The 25,385-nt window shown below is 37.3% G+C and overlaps 1 protein-coding gene and 1 long non-coding RNA gene across 2 annotated transcripts in view; both read right to left on the bottom strand.

Annotated features, from left to right (window-relative positions):
- LOC121010589 (uncharacterized) overlaps positions 1-18,248 on the bottom strand; it is a 107,732-nt gene extending 89,484 nt beyond the window's left edge. The window contains exon 1 of the long non-coding RNA XR_005781272.1: positions 17,067-18,248. This is a non-coding gene — a long non-coding RNA (uncharacterized LOC121010589). The remainder of the gene's footprint in view (positions 1-17,066) is intronic.
- A 964-nt stretch (positions 18,249-19,212) lies between these two features.
- Positions 19,213-25,385, bottom strand: part of PRR16 (proline rich 16) — a 313,708-nt gene continuing 307,535 nt past the window's right edge. The window contains exon 3 of the transcript XR_005781270.1: positions 19,213-20,151. The gene's annotated coding sequence lies outside the window, so the exon portion shown is untranslated. The remainder of the gene's footprint in view (positions 20,152-25,385) is intronic.

Below are 25,385 nucleotides of genomic sequence, written 5' to 3'. Positions count from 1 at the left end.
AATTATCAATATTTGGAATGGAAGAGGGGTATTTTTACAGATCCTTTGGACTTAAAAAAAAGTAAGAGACAATTATAATCAACTTTATGATAATAAACTTGACAACATAGATGAAATTGAAAAATTCTTTGGAAAACACAATTAACCAAAATTGACATGAGAAGATATAGAAAGTTTTGATACCATTGTAAATACTACAGAAGTTGAATTAATTATCAGAAAGATTTCCACGAAACTCCTTATCATTCCACTGATGAACTGCATCAAACTTACAGGGAATAAATATTACAACTTGACAAAGACATGTCCAAAGATGATAGAAGAGGAAACACTTGCCAATATATGAAGCCATCATAACCCAAGTCCCAAAACTGGACACAGACGTTTTAACAGAAGATTATATAGATTGACAGAAATCCTCAGATGTAAACTGAATCCAATATTTAAAAAGAAAATACACAATGATCAAGCTGAGTTTCTCTCTGGAATGCAGTTAATTCAACATTTGAAAATCAACCAATATAATACAAGATATGAGAATAAAGGAGAAAAACTATATGTTTATTTGAACAGTCACCAAAACAGAGCAAATTAAACTCACATTCATAATAAAAGAGAGGACCAGAGAGGGAATTTATTCACTCTATAAAAAAGTCACCTAATAATACAGGTGAGACCACATACAATGGTAGGGAATTGAATTTCTGATCCTGAACATCAGTACATGGTATGCATTTCACATATAGTATAGGTTCTAGACAATGAAATAAGGTGATAATAAATAAAAGATATGAAAATCAGAAAAGAAGAAAACTATCTATAACTGTAAATGATATGATTGTCTATGGAGGTAATTCTTCTAATTTCAAATCAACTCTCTCAACTAGCAAGTCAGTCACAGAGAGAGGTTTCCAGGAACAAAGTGAAATTACAAAAATCAATTGTATTTCTATTTAATTGTAGAAAACAATTGGAAAATGAAATTTTAAAAGACATATGTAAAATAGTGTAAATATATCACACTTCGATAAAATTTTTCAAAAAATACAGGATCTTTGCACCAAAAACAGGGCTAAGACAAGACAGAAAGAAATGAAAATATACCTTTTCCATGTATTAGAAGATTCAGTCCTGTTAAAAATGACAAAATTTGACCCCAAATTCAATAATACCAAATCAATATCGCAGCTGGCAGTTTTGTAAAAATTGACAAGCTAGCTCTAAAATTTAAACAGAAATGTAAAGGCATAAGATAGCCTAAACAATCTTGAAAAAAAAAAAAAAGAGCAAAGTTGGAGGATTTAAAAATCCACCTGAATTTAAAGTTTAGTATACAGACATAGTAATCAAGACATTGAGGCATTAGCCTAAAGAGAGGCAAATGGACTAACAGAAAAAAAAGAGAACAGAAATGGACCCATACTTACAAAAATCAACTGAATCAATGTAATTCAATGGTGAGTGAAAGTACAATCTTTAAAACAAACGCTAATGAAATAGGTAAAACATTGGGGACAAAGATTATGACTTTTAACTCATACCAAATTCTAAAAGATAAACTTTGAGATGGATTACTGTCCTAAAAATAAAAACTAAAATTACAGTACTCTAGGTGAAACCACAGAATATGTTTGGGATAGGAGTAAGTAAATATATCTTTTTTTTTTTTTCAACGTTTATTTATTTTTGGGACAGAGAGAGACAGAGCATGAACAGGGGAGGGGCAGAGAGAGAGGGAGACACAGAATCGGAAACAGGCTCCAGGCTCTGAGCCATCAGCCCAGAGCCCGATGCGGGGCTCGAACTCACGGACCGCGAGATCGTGACCTGGCTGAAGTCGGACGCTTAACCGACTGCGCCACCCAGGCACCCCAGTAAATATATCTTTAGCAGGGCATAGAAGCAGTTCTAAAAGAAAAAAAAAAAAAATGACAAACCATCACAATTTCAAAAATCTGTCCATCAAAGGACACTATAAAGAAAGAATAGGTAATCACAGACTGGGAAAAGTATTGCAAATATGTATCTGATGGACTTACAGCCATAATACATAATTCTACAACTCATTAACTGAGATAAATAATCCAATAAAAAGCAAGAAAACTACTTTCATAAATACTTCACAAGAAAGGTATATAAATAGCCAATGAATAGCAAAATATGCTCAATGTCATGTTTTATTAGTCATCATGGAAATTCAAATGAAAACCACAACAAATACCACTACACACCCACTAGAATGGTAGGATTAAATTTTTTAAAAAAAGTTAAATGTTAAAAGACTAACAACTCAAGTTTTGTCAAGAGTGGAGAACACCAGAATTCTCATCTATTTATGGTAGAAATACAAAATAATACAATTATTTTTAAAAATGGCACTTTATTTGAAGTCTAAATATATACCTAGTTTGTAATCCAGTCATTCCAATTCTAGGTACTTACCCAGAAGAAATTTTTAAAAGTACATTCACAAAAAAAGTTAGACAAAACAGAGATAGAAATAAGCATAGCCCAAATCTAGAAACAACCCAAATGACCATCAACAGAAAAATGGATAAACAAATTGACTGTAATACAGTCATATTACGCAATACTACTCAGCAACAAAAAGAAGCAAATTGCTTATACATAAAACAGGGTTAAATTTCACAGACATGCTAAGGAAAAGAAGTTGAGCACAGAATATATACTTGAAGAATGAACTTCTCCAAGAGTGAAAACTAATCCACAGTAAAAAAAAAAAAAAAAAAAAAAAAAAAGCCAGAGAAGTGGTCATCCCTAGGTGAGTGGAGATTGAGTGTTAGGGACACATGGAAATTCTTAGATACAGAAATAATGATACAGAACAGAGAAAAGATGGTGACTGGAATGATACCTTGATCAAGCAGCTGAGATAGAATATAGTGCATAAGCAGAGGAATTAACTTCAGACAAAAGCACATATGGAGAAATCATGATGATGTGAGGAGGAAGCAGAATATATAACATGAGTGGAAGAGAGAAGCAGAGTAAGCTTTTCAGACAACATTAAATAAATCCCATTGGCTCTTTTTGTTCAGAATTTATAATGGGATGAAGAATGTTGTGTGTTCTTCCCAATCTTATCTAACTTCATGGATATGTATGTGAAGTATCTGAAGAGTTGGATTTAACCATAGCTGCAGCTGAACCCAACTAGCTAATGAAATAACAGAAGACCAAGGGAGCTGAGGGTTTATCAAAAGGAAGGTTTCTAATGATTAAGCAAGTAATTTGAGCTATGTAATGTGGGTAAAGTTGCTGAGAGTGTGAATGCCTATTATTTCAAGTGAATAAAGCAAATGGGGTGTTAAGAGTGAGTAGTGAGTACTAAAAAGGGGAGCTGGGGAAAGAGAAATGAAATATAGGAAATAAAGAGGAATAATGCATAACGTGGGGTAAAAATAAGGTCTAGCATATGGCTAGGGAATAAAGAGCTCAGGAAAAAGGGAGGTCAAAAGAAGAGGTGCTCAAGAAATGGAGGGAGCAAGGTGCTGGAAGATTTATCTATGAATCCATGAATATTCACATTGCCACAAATTAAAATGGAAGAGGTATTGATAATGACAAAGAGCTGAGAGCTAAATCTCTGAGAAATGAAGGGAGAATGACCAAGGCACAGGCAAATGCCAGAAACAAGGAAAGGTAGTGGGTAATAAATCTGTCATCATGAGGTTTAAACCTTGATGGTGGGGGTGCTTAGAGAAGACCATAAGGGAATCGTCCAAAATGGTCTGAAAACCACCATGAAAAGTAGAGGTGACACAACCTCACCTTAAAGGCCAGTGTCAAAGCCCAGTTAGGGATGAAAAAGCAGACATTGATTAAAAGCTACAGGGGAAATAGAGTTTTTAAGGAAGACCCTAGGTTTTTTAAGTGCTAGAAAGCAAAAGTATGTTCAGAGAAGAGTTTAAAAACCCATTATATTATGCTGATAATGGATTATGAGTTCCAGAGAACACAGTAGAAGGGTTTTTGGAAGCTAAGGAAGAGTTTAACAAAGGAAGGGAATGGCAGGTAGAAAGGGTGTTTAGAACCAGTGAGGTGAATGGACCAGGAAGCATGAGTTCCTGGTGCTAACTGTATAAAGGGGAATAGAGGGTTTAATGGCATTACTTGTTCTGGATTTAAGCCAAATAGAAACAACAAGGCTATAAATGTGGGGGGTTGAGGGGTGGTGTAAGAAGGCATAAATGTATGGTTTACCACCTTGACCTCTGTTGACTGAGAAGAGGAGGTCTGGGATTCAGAACTTGTTCATTGTGTGAAGATCTCTTTATGGCCAGAATGATAAGCATTGAAGGCCTAGAGAGATGTGGTCTTAGATCACTGTGTGGATGTATTCTTGACTTCTGTTAACTTATTTTACACCAAGTTTAGACCAACTTAAAATATTTCTGTGCTTTGTAAATAAAAGCTACACATTTTAATCTAATATGTATCGAGCACTGAGTATATGCCAGGCAATGTCAGTATATGATAAGTGTATACATGTTTTAACTCAATTAAAAAACCCATATGAAGTACATGTAATTATCATCCCTATTTCATAGATGAAAAAAACTGACGCAAAGTAGGTTAAATATCTTTCTGAAGATCACAAAAGTAGTGTTTAGGGATGCCTCAATGGCTTGGTGAAGCATTTGACTTCGGTCAGGTCATGATCTCCCAGTGTGTGGGTTTGAGCCCCGCATCAGACTCTGCACTGGCAGTGAGGAGCCTGCTTGGGATTCTCTCTCTCTCTCCCTGTCTCTCCCTCTCTCTGCCCTTCTCCCGCTTGTGTGCGTGCTCTCTTAAAAATAAATAAACATTTTTCTTTAAAAAAACACACCAAAAGTAGTGTTTAAAGCCAAGATTTTAAGAGAGTCCACTCTAGACTGTGTTTACTTAAATGCCAATAAATGAGAAGACAGTATTTTTTGTTTGTATTGTTTTGTTGGTCTTAGTAGAGCTTCATTTTTATATGTTACAAGCTTGCTTAGAAAACTTCCATAATAATATGTGGAATGAGAAAATCATGTTGTTCTCTTTTAATTCTTAGCCTTTAACAGAACACCTGGATTTACACCTTTTATATTTGATGATGAAAATGATGTGTTTAATGGATTCAATTACTTCCCCTTTGCAAATTTTAACTATTGAACTATGGTAAACATTCATTTTTACTGTTAATTACAGCTATTAGGCAAAATAGAAAGGCTTTTTCACCATAAGAACAGAAATTTAGAGTATTTCTGACAACAGTGCTCCCAAGTCTGTTTCTTATATTTAGTTAAAGCAGCCATGAAAGATACACACGTGGGCTGTGAAAGCAATACAGAAGTGCAAGTATCACTGGAAGAAACGGAACAGCTCTTCAAGGAATGAGACGATACAAAGGTCAATTATTTGGAAAGCCATTAGGTAAGAGCCTGCTCTTATTTTCATGCCCTAAACTCTGCATTCGGGATTCCAGGGTGATGAGTTTGATCAAGCATTATTTTAAGAGGCAACCAGATGGATGCTCACTCAGATTCCATGCTTTGGCCTCAAGGAGTTTTCCTGAGAGGTACATTTTACAATATTTCCTACCCTTAGCATGTGCCTTAACATCCTTCATATAAAATCCCAACTGATGACTAGCCAATGATTATCAAATGAGCCATAACTTTGTCCTGGGTTAATATTTTCTATAAAGTAAATATTCTTTTGTAAATTTAATTATTAAACAAATACCCAATTTTGAAAATTAAAATTTATTCTGTTAATTTGGGTAGAGTTTTGAGAATCATATGCATGCACCATGCTTCTAATTTATCAGATTTTATTTATCCTTGCTATGACATATTATTAATGTCATCACTCTGAACAGGAGCAGAACACAAATTTCCACAACTGCTGCTTCTGCTTCTGGATGGAAGAAACCACACAGAAAAAAAAAAAAAATCAATAGAAGACGGGAAAAGATTAAAACCTCAAAGTTTAGTAAAGTACACACCATTAGGAAGATTTCTCCTTTTAGTAAAAAAACAAATCTGTTTAATAAAGCCTAATTAAGCCAATTTACTTGGTCCTGGTGGAAGCTAACTATTCAGTCATCTTTTTTGTAAGGATTTTTCACACATTTGACAGTTATTTGTCAATTTGTCTCTAACCTGTCCTTCTCCAAATGAAATCATGTGCAATTATTTTTGTATTGGTCTTTAATCATCTCTGTATGTTGTTTTGCCATATAATTAACAAGATTTATAATGTTCTTCACAGTGAGGTTTTAATGTATGAAGAAACCAAGTCTAAAAAATGAAAAAGAAAGTGGGAAATATATTAACTTCTTCCATTATCTAGCATCTTACCGAGACTCCGTGACTATCTCCCAATTTTTAATGTATAATCAATACGAGATGCACATCCCATATACGAATACAGTCCTCTCGGTACTCAGGACTCAGGAGATTTCCTTGCTGTTTACAGTAGTAACAGTAAAGTTAAACCTAGCAAACACATTTCCTTGCAAACTCCCTTGCCATCACTAATAAGCACTGCTGAGAGAGCTGTAGGGTACCCTGGGACCATGTGTATCTGGAAGTGTCTTCTTCCTCAGTAACCTTGCAGCTGTCTGTTTCTCACAGCCTAGACGTCTCATGCAGTATTCAGAATGACAGTATTACCCAATATGTCCATGTTCACCAAGGGGAGGGAAGCGAGAGGAAGATCTGACCAGGCCTGCATCAGCTGAACAATGCCCTAATCACCCTGACATCTAGAAAACTTTGCAAAGAAAAAAAAAAAGGGAGCGGGGCTAACTGGGATAGAAAAAGGAGCTCAGGAAAAGCAACTTTATTGATGGGACCTGAGGGAGAATGAGGACCAAAGCAAGATGGTTGGGTTCCTCAAGGTTCTTCCAGCAAAGAAGCCTGATAGAACATTCATGATAAATCCTAGCCTGGTAAAAGGATCCTTACTCCACTCACTTGCTGTCTCACATTTTTACTCAAATCACTAAGACAAACCCTCATTTGGAACCCGAAGCTCTGAGCATGATGGCCCACCTTTACTACTTTTATTTTACAAGCTGCCTGTAAGCCTTCTCACTGTGCAGATTAGCACCACAAATACCATCCCTGCAAAGAGAACTTCGATCCTGGATAACATCACCCTCGACCATCAATTACTGGGTGCTTCTTTTGTTTCTTCCTAGTTTGCCTTTTGTAATATATCATGTTTAATTGCTTCTTTTAAGTTGAATGATACAGTCTGTGCTTAAGATTTAACAGGGCCATGAGCAACCTGGACATCTGCCTGGCTACACTTCCAAAGTGAGCATAATATGACTCAGAGTAGCTCATAAATATCACTTGAATTGAATTGGCTGGGGTTTGGAGAGGTGGGAGAACTTGAAAGTGATTTTTCACTAGATCATAGTCCTAGGGCATTGTCACTGTCCCACAGCCAGATAGAAGACGGGCCATCAGGATCACCACATGCAGTCCACGCTTGTGGACTCCTCTGTGAGAGGCTGTCAACTTCCTCCTAACACATAAGTGAGCCTAAATAAAATACACAGATTTTCTGTGGACGGGCTACTATGCTTTGTGCCAAAATAAGTAGTGTCATTGTCATGTCATTTGGGATTTGACCTCTTAGAATGTATTTCTTTGTCACTTTTAATTTCCCTTAGTTTCCTTCCATTTTACTAGTCCATCTTCTACAAATATTCCTTTGCTGTTACCTCTTCATCTCGACTCTAAATACTGGAGTGCCCAAGGGCTCTATCTTTCAACTTCTGTATTTATGCTCCCTCCTTAGATGATCTCATCCAGGCCCATGGATTTACTCAACACCTACATCCTGATGATTCACAAATGTATATCCCCATCGTTTATCCGACTTGGAACTCTAGCTTCCTCTCTTGACATGTCCACTTGGATATCTATTATTCATCTCAGGCTTAACATATCCTAAACTGAATCCTGATTCTACCTCTTAAATCTGCTGTTCCACCTACTTCAGACTTACCCATCTGAATGAACAGCAACCTCACTATTCTATTTACTCAGAACTCCAAAAAACAAAATACCTGAAGTTACTCTTGACACTCTATTTCTCCTACAACCCATAATTTATCCATCTACAAACAAGTATCATTAGCTAAACTTTCAAAATATATCCCAACACTGAGTACCTTTGACCACTTTCACTGCAATCTACCTGGGTGTAAGACATCACCTGTTTGCTTCAGGATTATTCCAATAGGTGACCCAACTGTCTCTTGGCTTCAAACTCTGCCCTAAGTCCCATTTGCAGAGGAAAGTGTTCCTTTTAAAAGATAAATCACCTCGCTCCTTAGATCTTGCCACTTCTCAAATATACTCCCTATCATAACTGTTCATTTTACTCAGAGTAAAATCCACAGTCCTAAAATCCCTGTAAGATTCTACAAAGTCTGACATCACCCTGCTACATCTTTACCTCATCTCCATCTCTCTGTGCTTAGTCACTCGGCTCTAAGCTAACTTACTTTTCCTCCTTTAAGCACATTTCTGACTCAGACCCTTCACTCTTGTTCTTCCTTATCCTGAAATGTGCTCCCCACAATCACATACTGCTGACTCCCAATGCTCCTCTGGGTCTCTGCTCAAATGTCACCAATTCAAAGGAGTCTTGCCTCACTGCTGTATATACTATAACATTTTTACAACACTGATTTTCCCAACTTCCGTCATCTCCCATTCCCCATGTACTGCTCTATCATTTTCCATATTTCTAACTAACAACAGACATTTGCCATATTTGTTATTAAATATAAAAGATTTGTATTTACTTATCATCTGCCTACTCTCATTATAATGCAAGCACTGCTGTTTCTGTGCATAACTATATCCTTGTTCTTAGATGGCGCCTTGGCCCAGAAGACACGGATTCAATTTTTATTGAATCCATTCATTAGTTTTGTAGTAATGGCAGCATAATTCTTGGAATTCCAAGAGATGTGTTTCTCATATAATTAACATATTCCTAAAGTAATCAAACAGCCTGTGTCTTCTCAAGTGATTTCTGCCCCACCAAATTATATTAACATTTGACTATTGTGTTTGTCGTACCGAGTACATTCATAATTTAAGCCAAAATTATGAACAGAAGAGAACACAGATCTCCAAATACATTAAGAGTAAAATACAGGATTTTAAAAATACTAATAATATTAATGATTGGGCTAATCATCTTATTACAAGAGGAATTAATTTACATTCATTCATAAAAATCTATTCAGGAGAGTTCCGATATAACTGGAAGAAATCAAAATAGGCACAGACAACAAAACATCGACAACAAAATCACTATTTCCAGTCCTACAACTTATAAGGAGCTACTCAGATCAAATGGAAGATAAATATTTTTACTAGCATCCTATCAAGTGTCTAAGACTTTCATTGGTTAAACAAGTACTCTCTTATTTCTAAATTCTAGTGGGAAGCTTGGTAGAGGTGGGTCTTTAAGTTTATATATCTATTTTGGGAGGGGAGGGGACAGAGCAGAAGAGAGATAGAATCCCAAGCAGACTCTGCACTGTTAGTACAGAGCCTGACGCAGGGCTTAAACTCATGAACCGCGATCACGATCTGAGTCAAAATCAAGAGTTGAACACTCAACCAACTGAGCCACCCAGGTGTTCCTGAGGTGGGTCTTTACTGCAGGAAATATCTCAAATAGTCTTCCTGGCTTTGCAAAATGAGGTCTTAATAGCATACTGCTCTATGTAAGAAAAGGGCAGTAATTTGGGGTTGAAGGCAGCTAGAAAGGGAGAGCAATGGCCTTAATACAGAACGCGCTAAGGAGACAGATGGCTATAAATTTGATAGGGAAAGGAAGAGTAGGAAGTGACCAGAGAGAAATCACCTATCATGCAATACGAAACGTGGCATTTTTGGTGTACAAACTAAAGTGAAGGCTGCCATTTGAGCAGGATGTAATCCTCCACTTTCTCCTTAGTTTTATTAAAACATGCTAGGCACAGAAAAGTCTTGTGTTGTTTGTGCTTTGGCAAGAAGACAATAGGGTGGTGTTCACCTGGGGAGAAACTGCATGAAGGAGGACATCTGTTCTGATGCGCAAGTTGCAGAACCATGATCAGTGCAAACAGGGAGAAACAGACACTCCACACAGACTCCGGGAAGGAGCTGGTTTATCCCCCAGCATGTACGGGGCAAGAGTGAGGTTATGTAGGGTGAAAACACAGAAATCTAGAGGATTTGGAAACTCTCAAGCAACACAAACTTGGCTTATACAGGAGACAGGCTTTCACATCCAGTCTTCCACTTACTCCAAATTTTGGTCTTGGAAAAGTAAGAAACAACAAACAGACTGCATTAGCTTACAAGCACACAAAACTTCTTTCACTGAAATGCACAGGAATTCATTGTTGAGCTCTTGGCTTTTATTGAACTTCTTGACACTTTGTATTATTCTTTCTAACAAATTATACAGCTCTGTATTTTCCACTTATTTATAGTTTGTTCCTGACTTCCAGGAAGCTCCAAGTTAAATTCTATGCTTAACCAGTGAGAATTTGGAACATAAGAGTCACTCGATATTTGCTGAAGGAGTAAAGGAGAATAGTCAATAGCAAGACATTAAATTGGACAAATCTCAAAGTCAAGGATAATGGGGTTGCATGAAAAAATACTGATGGTCTGAAAGTTTTGGATGACAGGGAGGGATACTCTTAAGGAAGCTGAAACTTCTCTAAGGCTGAGATATTTTGTCCCTAGAAGAGATGGCAGTATTCCCAGCAGGTGATGTTGACAGATGTTTTCTGCTCTGAAAGATTTAAATCTAAAAGAGCTTCCTTACAGAAAAGGAGGCTGTTTCTTAAACTCTTGGTTGAAAGCAACCTATTTTCCCCCTTCTCTCTTTTGCCTCCTGCTTTGCTCCAGTTATCCAAATTTCTCAGTAAAATTCCATTATTTTACTCAGGAAAGTATCTGGGTGTCCAAATGCTGGAAAAAACAGATATGCAAAGGAAAATCCACTGGCAAAGGACATTTCTACTTCAGCACGCTTCTTGGCCTCTTCTCAAAAGGACTTCTGCTTTGAAAGAGCAGTTAAGAGCTTTTATTTTCTGTTATTTTTATTTATTTTATTTTATTTTATTTTTGCAGGAGAAGCAGTTAGGGTGGGTTTCTGCCTGAGAAAATTAGATGGTTTTAATTTCTCAACCACCTGCTAATTGTTCATTATAATAAAATGTTAAAGCCTATGGATGTAGTCATTATCGGGAGAACATTAATATTTTACATGTACAAATAAGATCTTATAGCATTTGAAATTCAAATAGATACACATTTTCATTTAAAAGGAGGGCTAGGCTACCTAAGTGAATGTCTGTTTGCTCTTCATTAATTACTATGTACTTTCTCCTGTTGAAAATGTTGATTTGTAAGGGAGGCAATTTTGTGACTAAAACACAGGGATCATAAATTGTCACAGGGGATAACACACCTCACATTTTATACTGTAACTGAACAATAGTTTTTTTTGTTTTTTTCTTTTATTTCAAAAGCATTATTTCAGAAAAGAGAATTCTAATGGCATCTTTAAAAAGAAGCCTCAACATTAACTGAAACCAAACAACAAGTACGACTTAACAAACATAGTTGTTTCCAATGTTTTGTAAGCATAATTAAGGAGCATGATTTGCCTTTTGAAATATACCTATCTTCTATCCTCATGTTTCCGAAACTAAAGCCTACATCTGTACTTTTGGAAAATAGTAGTTACTGCGCCAAATGACACTTCTCCAGTGAAATCTATTACCCCCAAAAATCTATGGTTCCTCTGTCCTCAGTTTCATTTCCTGTTAATTAAACAGAATTTCCTGATATAAAAAGAGACTTCTGACACACCACTACCACTAATGCCAAAGAAGTTTAATAATAAAATTTCAAAATCTGTGGCAATGCTACATGCTATATAGCATTGGCCATGTCTGCTTTGGATTCTGTGTCTCCCCCTCTCTCTCTCTCTGCCCCTCCCCCCTCGCACTCTGTCTCTCAAAACTGAAAACTTAAAAAAAAATTTTACAGCATGGGCCATGTATATTCGTAAAGAAAAACTGATCTCAATTTTCACCTTAGAGCATGCAGATGTGCACAGGAAATCACCTATGCTTGTGTTGCATGCAGTGTTGATTATAACAGCAAAAAACTAAATAATCTGAACATCCAAACACAGAGAAATGAGTAAATACTATATATAGGGAATTCCTAGGAGATACAAGTAACAGTGGGGAAAGATCTCTAAAATGTATTCATCAGTAGAACAAATTCAGGTGGCAAAACACTAGATAAATTATGATGCCATTAATGGAGAACACACATGTGTTCATATCCATATACACACCAATACTATATTATTCTATTGGTATTTGTATCTGTGCCACAGGTTCCCTTTGGAGAAGGGATAGGATAGACAAATGGTGGTAAATGGGATAAATTTTGTAATTTATCTAATTGAGTAAATTATATTAATTTATAATAAATACAATTAAACATATATTTTTAAAATAAAGTGAAAACTTGAATTTTAAGTAATATAACATGCTGTATACCTTCCTCTTTTTTTTTTTTTTTAATTTTTTTTTCAACGTTTATTTATTTTTGGGACAGAGAGAGACAGAGCATGAACGGGGGAGGGGCAGAAAGAGAGGGAGACACAGAATCAGAAACAGGCTCCAGGCTCTGAGCCATCAGCCCAGAGCCCGACGCGGGGCTCGAACTCCCGGACCGCGAGATCGTGACCTGGCTGAAGTCGGACGCTTAACCGACTGCGCCACCCAGGCGCCCCTACCTTCCTCTTTTTATCCCAAGCTCCTTTCTCTCAATTTCTAAGTACTCTAAATTAAAATGAGTATTTCTATGGGGGGGGCACCTGTGTAGCCCAGCCAGTTAAGCATCTGACTCTTGATTTCAGTCTCAGGTCCTGATCTAATAGGCATGGGACTGAACCCCATATCAGGCTCCAAGCTGAGCACAGAACCTGCTTAAGATTCTCTCTCCTGCTCTCTCTGCCCCTCTCCCCCACTCATGCTTGCTCTCTCTCTCTCAAAATAAATAAACATTTAAAAAAAGAGTAGTTCTTTGGATTATGGTAAAATATTGCATATTTCCTTCTTGGTAATTTTCCAAAGGAATTGTCATTAATGTACAAAGTGCTATTCAGGTTTGGTCTCATTTTCATGTTTCATTGAAAAATTTATTCTATGTTAGCATGCAATATAGAAACAGAAATTATTCAAAACACATATCAGGTTAGCAAATTGTGGGTTCAGTCTGCACATTGGATAATAAAGCATAAACACTTCTGGAAGATTCAGACACTTCCCCAGAGAAATTGAAAGAAACTTGCAGAGCATATGTTCCTAGGCTGTAGAACAGCTCATTTGATCATAGTGGTCGGTTAAATTAGTCATTCATGAATTAACTTTATTTTATGATTAAAAAGACTGATAAGTCCTGAAAAGTACAGACTACCCTCTTTTTGATCAATCCACTGAATTCCAATTTGCGTGCTATTTTTTATCTCTAAACCTCAAATAATTTCAAACATGTTTAACATTATTGTATGCATTTATAACTGGCACGGGACCAAAGAAAGTCTCTGTGTTTAGGTAAGTGCATACGACTGTGGGCACCTGCATTTTCTATAGGAACCCATACTACACATACTTACAAGCATTTACTTTTAATTTTATGGGTATACTGATTTCCTCTATCTAAGCCTCTGGAATACCTGGATCTTGTCACTATACCCAATGAACAACCCCCTCTTAATGCCCAAACCAAAAAATACTAAAGGACGTTTACATAAAAACAGCATAAAATATGCCCGCAAACTTAAGGACCTGTTCATCTGAAAGATGGTAGGCAATTCTAATACTACTTTTTTCCCCAAAACAATTTATAAAACCCCCTACTAAAGTATGCACTAGTGAGTTACTGATAAATTCCATTTATCAGTACATTAGAATATCATAATAATGAGGTATGATAGACTCAAAATGTCCTGTGAAAATTCCCTCTACAATCTATAAAGTGCACCGTTCTTTCTGGACCAGAATCAAAGTGTGTTGAGATACTCACAACAGGAAACATATAGAGATTTTCCATATGATTGTCAATCCTGTGTATATGTCCATAAAAAGGAATAGATGTGAGCGTAGTAAAAGCCAAAGAAGATTAAATGTTCACATGATGTAACTCCACTTGTTATTTCTCTCCTGAATATATGAGCTGAAAATTGTATTCCCTCAAGCCTGCATATCGTTTAGCGTTTAAAATCTCTAATACTCAACCCAGGGAATGATGAATTGGTGCTACATTTTTGAAGTCCTGTGGCAGAATTACATAGCTGTGGGTACCATAATTCATTCCCCAAAATTTTCAGTGTCAGAATACCAAGTTTACTCAAAGTGACAAAAGTACCCAGCCAAAGGACTACATTCCTTCGTTCTTATGCTCTTGGGGCCAGTTGAACAATGACAGATATACTAAAATACCCTGTGAAAATTTTTCACTAAATTTCCTTACAAATGAAGTGGTAAGCTCTCTCCCCACTGTACTGCCTACAATGTGTATGTGATGTCTGGAGCTCTAGCAATTGTTGTGCACCATAAGGACAAAAGTCATATTCCAAGGACATCAGAGCAGAAAATTGGAAGACTGGATCCCTGATGACTTTAAGGAGGTGCTCTGTCATGTCTGAACAGCCTCTTATTTGTTAGTTTGGGTTCTCTGACACATAGAGGCAAATTTATTTTTACGGAAATTGGTCTCAACATGTTTAAATGTTAGTCTACCTATAGTTGCTCAAGCCTTTATGAATTTAAAGATAGCTACTGAATGCATTTTTGCATCTTCATTGAGAACTATACCTTATATAAACAAAAAATGCCCCCAAGGCCATTCTTAATGTTTTTCTTTATAATTCTGCACTCTTTGATTATCTTTTGGAACCCGCCCCCACTCCACTCCCCATTTTTCTTATGGCTTGGATTCAATCAGGTATATTGGGTACATATTTTCTCTGTGCTATCGTCTTTACTCTATTTGCTCCAATCTAATTAGCCTTGTTTTCAGGACTTCTGAAATTCTATTTTCTTTCTCCTTTGTACTGCTTTGCTCATGATTCTGCCTCATTTATCTGGTAGTCACTCTTGAGATCTCGGCTCAAAGTTTACTTTTCCCACTGAGTTACAATCACTGGATATATATAGCCTCAGCATAAAATGTACCTTTCTTTACAGAACCTAGCACACTGTTGCATTTTCTTTTTTGTTACCTAGTGAAATCACATGTTTAATGTATTTCCCTCTCCAATCTTCTAGATTTTAAACTGCGTCCAAATAGGACCCATGCCTTTTTTCCGAACCCATTTCTTTCTGGTGCCTGGAACAGTTTGTGTTGCAGACTAGGCACTCAGTAAATGAAGAGAATCATCTAACCCATACAGATACACCTGGTAATTATGTGAACTGGGGCCAGCAAGAACAGTTGGAGCTGCATGTAAATGTAACAAACCCACACTCCAAAAGCAAATGTCAGGAAGTGGAGATTATCTCAATTCGAGAAATCTGTAAATAGTAATTCTCAACGGGAACTCAAGATTGTTTAATAGGTTTTCTGAAAGTAATAGTGAACTGTGAAAATAGCAAAGGGTACATCTAAAATTTGAAGAGAACAAAAGAAGAGAACGTGATTTTAAAAAGTGACATAACTTAGAAAGTAAATGTAATTCAAGTTGAAGAAAATAAATGTAATTCAAAGAAAGTAGATTTTTCTTCCTGATATGTACTTTCTCACCCCTACCCACTTCACAGCCTCATTTTTTTTTTTTTTTTAGTTTATTTATTCATTCTGAGAGAGAAAGAGTGCATGAGAGAGGCACAGAGAGAGAGAGAGAATCCCAACCATGGTCCACACTGCCAGTGCAGATCCGATGCTGGGCTCAAACTCCCTACCCGCAACATTATGACCTAAGCTGAAATCATGAGATGGTCGCTTAACCAACGGAGCTACCCAGGTGCCCTAATTCACTTTATCAATTACCAGTGGTGTTATCTTACCCAAGCGCTGGCTTGATAAGGTCAAAATTCTTTGCAAAATTCTTTAGGGTCTCACGATAGACTATTGCAGACAGGACTGCTCAACAACCAGTATATTCATCAAGTAAAGAACTATGATTTTTATCACTTATTTTTGATGGATTTTACTTCTAGATGTTTGGCGGGGGGGAGTTGATTTTCCTATTTATGATCGAAAGTAATTCACAGCTTGAAGCAATCAGCATAGACGTTAAAAGAATGTGAATGAGCCCATGCATCCACACTTCAATGCCTAACATCTCACAGGAACTGGCAATTTGATTCCCAGCTGGATTATTTTCACGCACAACGTCTTAATTTTCACGGGTTCAAATCATGCATGGCAAACTAATTTTCATTATGTTACAGGATACTTTAAGTACTACCAGGAGAGATTGCCGACAATAAATCAATTTAAGTGTGCAGAACAAAATGGGAAGTGGTTTCGGGTCATCGTTGGGGAATAAACCTAATGACCTCGTCTTTTAATTACTAAAAATAATTTATCTTAGGTTGTTGGGAGTTCCAGTTCAAGATGGTGACAGAGGAGGATCCCTGGCTCACCTCTTTCCGCTGACATACTGAATCTGAAGCCACATGTCGAACCACCTCCTGGGACAAAACCTAAGAGCAGACCAACTCTTACCCAACCAGGCTAAAGACAGAACGTCCACATCGAAGGCGGGAAGAGGGGCTGGGGCACAAACTCGCCATTAAACCCCAACCCCTGCAAGGTGATACAGCTGGGAGGGAGCTGAGCTTCTCCCCAAGTGAGGAGTCTGAACCCCACAGCGGGCACCCACATGGGAAGAAACGCTCCCCGCCCCCCTCCCCCACACCAAACGTCCAGCTTTGCAAATCAAACGTCCACAAGACCCACAAGACTAAAAAGCTGAGGAATGGCTCTTCAAAGGCTCTCACAAGGACTCACCCGCCCCAGGGTTCAAGCGCAGAAGCAGCCAATCCAGAAGCTCCCAACTTTGTGGCCCTACGGGCGCCATTTACTGATCTTCAAGTCGCAGCCTGAGGGTCAGGCATGTAATCTAGACACACGCAGAGGCTGCTGGCTGGCGGCCACCATCTGCAGCTCTCCCTCTCTCGGCCTCACTTCAGCTAACAGGCGCCATTTTTGTCCCCCTAATTTAATGCTAGGGTTTTTTTCTTTCTTTCTTTTTCACAGAAAAAGAAATACACATTTCCTCTACCACATACCAAAGCGTGTGCATCTCCCAGAGGACTGCTTTTACACATGTCCGTTGGCCGGCGTTCCGCTACTGCTTCGCGGTGACCGCCCGGCTCGGGAGGGCAGGGCAGGGCAGCGTGTGTTCCTGGGTCTCGCGAGACCACAGCCATGAGCGCGAACGTTCTTAGTAGCCTACCAACTCCAGGGCCCTGCGTTGATAACATATTGGAGCAGACACCTAGTCTTTCTGAGACAGAGGCCTATTTGCCTGTCCTGGAGCTTTGGCCTTTAGGGACAGGCTTCTGATCTGACACACATCTACAGGCCACACATGAGCTCTCAGGAAACAAAGGCCGGTGGATGCCATCTTCTCGGTCTCCCTCTGCCTTGCACCAGCTCACCTGTGTATTGCAGAAAAGAGCTTAGACCCTCAGCTGGTGCCCAATTTTTGTGGACATCCATACACGACTCTGGTGGCCAGGGGGAATTACGCTCATGGGTCCCACACAACTGCAATCAATGGAGAGAGTTCTTAAATAGCTCCCATTCTCCAGGGACAGCTGGAAGCAACAGACCCAGGAGCTCCATGTTTCTTAAAAGGAACCCATTAGCCTACCTCCATAGTTACAGCCTGAGGGGCAGGCTTCAAATGAAAACAAGCATCTGAGGGCTCACTGTTATCCTTTCCAGAGACCTCAGAGGGCTGGCCACTATCTTTGCATTCCCTGAGCTGCATTCTAGAGCACCACAAGCCTGACTATAACTATAGTTAATAATACTGGATTGCATATTTGAAAGTAGCTAAGAGGGTGGATCTTGAAACTTCTCACCGCAAGAAAAAAAATATATAGCTATGCATGGTGATGGATGTTAACTGAACCTGCTGTGATTATTTTGTAACATAATACACAAATATTGAATTATTACATTGCACGCCTGAAACTAATATATCAATTATACCTTAATAAAAGAAAAAAAATAATTTGTTTGAGCTGCGTGCTACTTATTGGTGGTAACAAGGATCATAAACAATGACGCCTCAAATGAGGATGAACACTGTGAAGGTACTTACTGAGTCCTTAAGCAGAATTTTATTTTTGCTCTAGTACGATTGCCTAGTCTGTCATTTTTATATGCACTAGTGAAAGTTCTCAGCAGACCTCTGGGAGGGCATTAATGAGAACTCCTTAGGCATGAATAATGGTCTTTTAAAAAAAAAATCTATCTAATTTTCATCTTCTGGAGCAGATTTCTAGAAAGAGTACGTAGGGAAAATCCTTGCTGATATAATACGCAAACTTTCTTGTTTCCAGCAGTTTCCATATATTAAAACCAACTCTGGGTGATTAGTCTAACTAGAATGTTAACATAACGCTTGACGAGAAAGTCATGGTGTAAGATAAATCATTTCTTCTTCAGGGTTTAGGAAATAGAAAGCACAATTTGATACCATACAAATGTTTTAAATTTCAGTCTTCCGTGAGTTCTTAATTAATATGACAACAAGTAACTTACTTGTCAAGAAACGAAAACCAAACTGAATAAGCAACTACAAATAATACAAACAACACATTTATTTAGAAAAATAAACTGAAAATGCTGTTTGGTACATTTTCCCATGAAGCATAGATAAATGGCTATAAAAAACTGTTATATGTCAAATACAAATTACAAATGATTTCTTTAATTAAGAGAACAAATAGATGTTCAACACAAATGTTTAGTGTGTAGTTCACTGTATTTGACTTCTTGGCTGCTTATGATAAAAATGATCTTCGCTAAAAAAACAAAACCAAAACCAAAAATAAACTTTTGATCCCTTCTTCATTCCTTTGACCACACTGATGCTTTTTCATTATTATTCTGTAGTTTTTTAATCTGAGACAAGTCCATGTTTTTTTTTTAATAAGATAACTGATCTTTACAGAAGAAAGAGAAACCAATGTCTGGAGAATTTTGAAATGTTTCCTTTTGGGACTCGTGCATGTAACCGCTTGTGGCCGCAAAACTCATGGGACCATCTGTGCAAATAACGGCACACATCATTACCCTGAATGGACGTGACAGTGCAAATATTAGAAGTGCATTGAGAAGTAATCAGTAAGAACTGGCCTCCCCCTCTCTTAATATGGAGTGAAGGAGTGAATGCAGAAACTTTTCAAGCAATCAACGACAATGCTTTTATTCCATTATGGCTTTGAGGGTGTACACAAGATGGCAGACATCCTCTCTGCAGACAGCAACATTCTGTCCTAATACTGTTCCTTGCTGACGTGCTCCTCTGTTCACTGTTTTTGTCTACTTGTTTTAAACTGCTAAATAATTCTAGCTAGAGATACCTCCTATCTCTATACTTTCACCTTCCCAAATGATAAGTCAACTTACAATTTTCTAGCTTAATTGCTAAATATAAATTTTTTCAGGCTCACATCTGGGAATATTTTTTCCAAGGTGAAATAAAATGGGTTGTGTTTGTTTTTTGTTGTCGGTGGTGGTGTTGTTGGCTTGCTTGTTTAGTTCCTTTCATTTTTTTTTTTTTAATTTTCTTGGTAATTTCAGAGTGAAAAGTTAAGGCTTTTGTTTTTTTTTTTTTTTTTTTTTTTTGCCCCCAGGGTTCTGCTCATGGCTGTCAGACTGAGGCAGATGATTTTATGCAGACCGTATGAGTGATCTTTTGTGCTCCAAAGTTGAGGGATTTGCTGCTCTAAGATGGACAGGTTCCTGGTTACTTCAAAATTCGTTCTGGCCTCAAGAAGTCATATTGATGAATCTGAAGTGAGAAAAATGAGCTGACATGCCTCCAAATAAAGATATTCCTTCCAACCTGAAGGACCTGTCAAAGGAAGGAAAACAAAACATAAAAGATCAGTTTAACTAGTAAAAACAGTTTAACAAAAACACATTACACTTATTAATGAGCCAATTGTTTGTTAATGGGATGCATAATTTAAAATTATTTGATTATCGAGGATTTTAAGTGTCTACGCATATTTTAAACACATATCCCATTTATATTTCATATATAAAAACGTATGAAAAGTTAGTTGTCAAAATTTAGTGGTAGCATGCTTATCTTTCAATGAAAAGATCTTCTTTCTGGCAGTTTTTATTTTATTTATTTATTTTTTTAACATTTATTTATTATTTTGTGAGAGACAGAGAAACAGCAGGAGCCAGGCAGGGTCAGGGAGAGACACAGAATCCGAAGTGGGCTTCAGGCTCTGAGCTGTGAGCACAGAGCCCCACAGGGGGCTCAAACTCACAAACCGTGAGATCATAACCTGAGCCGAAGTCGGACGCTTAACCAACCAAGCCACCCAGGTGCCCTAGCATTTTTTTTTAAACTTCAGATAAATTTGTCCACTTGTGAATGTACCAAGTTCTCAGGATGTTTCATAAATTTTTAGATTATAAACTTTTTATATATACCACCCTCAAAAAATATTTTATCAAGCAATCACTTTCATTAAGATAATCTTTCGTTGCCATCTATATAGTCTCAGTATATTAACAAATTGTCAAAATAATATCCTTTTCCTGATGCAACAGAGCATTCAAAGAGCTAGTCTTTTTTTTTTACTTCATGAATATCTACAATACTTTTTAAACTAGCACCTTAAAATAATTTATATTCATATTTGTAATTAATGAACATATTTTTTTTAAAAACAAAAAGAAATGTAGCTGTAGCTCTCACCCTGCCCACCCACTATCCAACATCACTTAATGAGAGAGTGTCTATGGTCTGCTCTTTAAGTTACGATGTAATAGAGAATATTTATGCAATGACTTACTATAATAGGTCGAGAAAGTTATTAAAATAAACCTGATACAATAATCAATTCATTAATACATTACTTTAAAAGTCAGACAGTAATGACTTTAAGTATACATTTTTTAAGTTTATTTATTTATTTATTTTTTTAAATTTCTTTTTTTCAACTTTTTTATTTATTTTTGGGACAGAGAGAGACAGAGCATGAACAGGGGAGGGGCAGAGAGAGAGAGGGAGACACAGAATCGGAAACAGGCTCCAGGCTCTGAGCCATCAGCCCAGAGCCTGACGCGGGGCTCGAACTCACGGACCGTGAGATCGTGACCTGGCTGAAGTCGGACGCTTAACAGACTGCGCCACCCAGGTGCCCCAAGTTTATTTATTTTTATATAGAGAGAGAGCATATGCATGAGTATGGGAGGGGCAGAGAGAGAGGGAGAGAGAGAATCCCAAGCAGGCTCTGCCCTATCAATGCAGAGCCTGACTTGGGGCTCAATCTGATGAACCGCAAGATCAAGACCTGAGCTGAAATCAAGATTCAGGCACCTGACAAACTGAGCCACCTAGGCACCCCTAACTATATTTTTTAGCCTGAGAACCTCTTGTTTTAACTCCCTCATGGGGGAGGAGGGTAGGTGAACTCCAAACTCATGATGCTTTCTCCAATACAGAGCCACAAACATACACACAAACAGAATAAATAATTTAATCCTTTTGTGACAAATTCAGTCATTACTGTTCTAGTAGGTTAATCGTAATTCTTTTTCATTTTTTTTATTCTCACCTGCCACAGCAAAGTCCTAGTACTAAATAACTTCAACTATGGAAATTAAATAAAGTAATGATCCTCTCTCATTTCCAAGATGAAAACTAGAAAAATCACCATACACGATTAATCAATGTGTGTTGGGGGCTAGCTCTGGCTCATCACTAAAGATGTTGTATGAACAACACAGAAGTAATGGAAGACAGAGTTGCTTACAGTGCAAGAGTATATCAATATAGAGGAATTCAGAGGGCTGGAACAAACTGGCTTAAGCTACCCTTAATCTAACAGCATGATTTGCACCTGCCTATTTATGTTATTTTTGTATGTTCTAGAAACATAAGCCTCCACGCCTGTAAAGGAAATTGACGTTAGAGCTGTTACTAATGTATCAGCAATAGTAATATAATAATGAAAATTTGGGTTTTACTATTAAGTTAGACCATACAAAAGTGACTTTCTACAAGCATACAGAAACACAATTCATGTACTTAGGGCAAAGATAATTAAATATGCCAGTTATATTTTCATGGATCTCTGATATAGCAGTCTTTATCGCTCCACATCATTATTTTTTAAAGCTTATTAAAACTGGTAGAACAATCATTCATTCAAAACAATGTATTCCCTACCCACCATATACCAGATACTGCTCTAGATGTAAAAATGTAAAGTTCCCTCCAAGTATATTAGTACCCAGAAGGTAAGGAGACACACAAAAATTCATGGTAAAAGCAGATTTGTGCCATAGTGTATCAAATAAAGAAGGAGCATAGGACTAGAAGCTTACAGAAGATGACACATGAATTGAGGCTTAAGGAATCGTTTGAAATTTGCAAAAGTGACACGTTGCTGTTAGTTATGATATAAGGATTTTTCCAACAGAAACAGGTGGACAAAAGTAAAGGAGAGCAGTGGTGCCTTTAATCCCGTGTAGCAGGGGCGCCCGGGTGGCGCAGGCGGTTAAGCGTCCGACTTCAGCCAGGTCACGATCTCGCGGTCTGGGAGTTCGAGCCCCGCGTCAGGCTCTGGGCTGATGGCTCAGAGCCTGGAGCCTGCTTCTGATTCTGTGTCTCCCTCTCTCTCTGCCCCTCCCCCGTTCATGCTCTGTCTCTGTCCCAAAAATAAATAAACGTTGAAAAAAAAATTAAAAAAAAATACCGTGTAGCATACAATTGAGAGGAGAAAATGTAGTTTTTTCTGGAGAGGCTTTCAGGGGCCAAGGTGTCCTTTCATACTACGTCAAAAAAAATTTTAGAGTTTTATCCCAAGGGTAACGGGAACTGCTGAAGAGGTCTGATGAGGAGAGTGGCCAGAGGAAGCGTGGAGAATACGATGGAAGGCAGAGCCAGCATACAGAGAGCAGATGCTTACAGCAAAGGAATGGCAAAACCATCAGCTGAAAGCAATAACTAATAATCCCAGTTGCAGATGCTTCCTTAGTGGCAAATTGAAGAGGACAAAAGAACCCATTCCTTTTTAATTAAATTAAGAGACACTTGCATTCAATTTCCATCTATTTAAGATAAGAGCCAACATTATTTATGAAGCCTTTCCTGTCCCACCAATTTTTGTAGGTATCTAATGGAAGCAGACGTTCAGCTCAGTCTTCAGTGACCATACATTAAAAGCAGAGACTAAAATCTTCTAACAGCAGATGTCTATATCCACTGATTGAATTCTAAGATTGGGTATTAGTGGAATGCATTGAAATCGTACTGAGTTCTGAAGATTTGTTAGTTTTCCAGGCCTCTCCCTGGAAATAACGGTATCAGATATCACATTCAATCTCTTAACCTCAGGCTCAAATATTTTCTTCCCTACAAAACAAAAGCCCCAAATAATTTTTCATGTATAATTTGCAAATTGAAAAATTTCATGAACTTCGATTATTATCTTTTAAAATATATTTTCAAACCTCCATATGCCCTTTTTTGTATGTTTGCTTCAAATACGCAGACACAACATTCATCGTCACAATTGTACACATTAAATAAATTTACTCAACGTTGAGATAAGGAAACATAAATCACATACACCAAGATCTTGTATACCCAACAATGATTTGAAGCATTCATGGAAATGCTTTGTGACCTAATCTTCAGATCAGTGGATTAATTGCTTCATTCTGTCCAAAAAAGCCTTGCTTAAGGGACATCGCGGTGGCTCGGTCTATTCAGTGTCCCACTTCGGCTCAGGTGATGATCTCACAGTTTGTGGGTTCCAGCCCCGGGTAGGGCTGTATGCTGACAGCTAAGAGTCTGAAGCCTGCTTTAGACTGTCTCCCTCTCTCTGCCCACCCCTTGCTTGTGCTTTCTCTCTCTCTCTCTCTCTCTCTCTCTCTCTCTTTCAAAAATGAAATCATTTCAAAAAATCAAAAAGGCTTTGTTTAAAATTAAAATTTTCTTCACTCTTAGGATGGAATAGGTCAACGATTTCACTCTCTTCAAGGGTCATTTTTTAAATTTTTATAAATTTTTCCAGAAACAAATGTGATATACAAAATATGAATGGTAGTAGATAATTTTTAGGCTTTAAGTCATTAAATGTCAAGTTAATTAATTTATATAAGTAGCACTTTAAGTGACTGAAAGCATGCCAATGCAGTAAGAGCAATCTGATTTTAAATGTCAAAGACAGCACACAAAGTTAAGGAAATGCTAAAAAAATTACAAAAAGTTTGTACAAACAGAAGGGTCTTGTAATCCTATATTTCTTTGGACCCTGATGGAATTTTTATAATTTTATTTTTTGTATTCTATATTTATTAAATATAAATACAAAATCTGTATATATTGATTACATATTGTTGTAAAATATATGCTTTATAAAATGAATACATACCTATAAATATATATTTCCTTAAATGTATAACTTAAAATATTTTAACTATGCGACAGTGTGTCATGTGTCTGCTGCATTTTCAGAAGTAGAAACTATGAATAAATCAAAGGCATTTTCAAGAAAATCTCTTTTATTTCCCCTCTTAAACTAATAGCAGCAAGACATTCACTTCATTCAGTTAAGTGGAAATGTGTGGAAAACCTACTATAACTCAGGCATTATGCCAAGCCTGAGGATACACAATTAAATATTTCACATTTTATTCAATTGTTATATTAAGCTGTGAAACGGATATTCCCATGTGAGGAAATTCTGGCTCTGGTGAGATTAAATCAAGGTCAGCATTACCACCTGTGAGCCAAATTCACTATTCTCCAAACCATCCCTTTGGTGCTGCAAGTACAGACATGAGTATTTATGACAAATAGTATGGCTTACATAGACTAAAATATTTACTATCTGGTCCTTTAAAGAAAAGGTTTGTCAATCCTGGTTGAATCTACCTATGTAATTTGTTATGAAATTACTTCCCAATCTGACCTTTTGTTTCTCCAAATGGATTGCCAAATGTTTTAAGCGCAAGTATTAAATTACCCATATTTCACTGCTCTTTGATACGCTATTCTTATCATGTAACAATTCACATCTCCACATGGTTATGTGTGGTGTATTTCTGGAAGCT

Source organism: Herpailurus yagouaroundi, unplaced genomic scaffold (genome assembly GCF_014898765.1).
Source record: "Herpailurus yagouaroundi ecotype Mexico unplaced genomic scaffold, PumYag 192, whole genome shotgun sequence".
NCBI lineage: Eukaryota > Metazoa > Chordata > Mammalia > Carnivora > Felidae > Herpailurus > Herpailurus yagouaroundi.
This window is presented reverse-complemented; position numbering and strand designations above follow the sequence as displayed.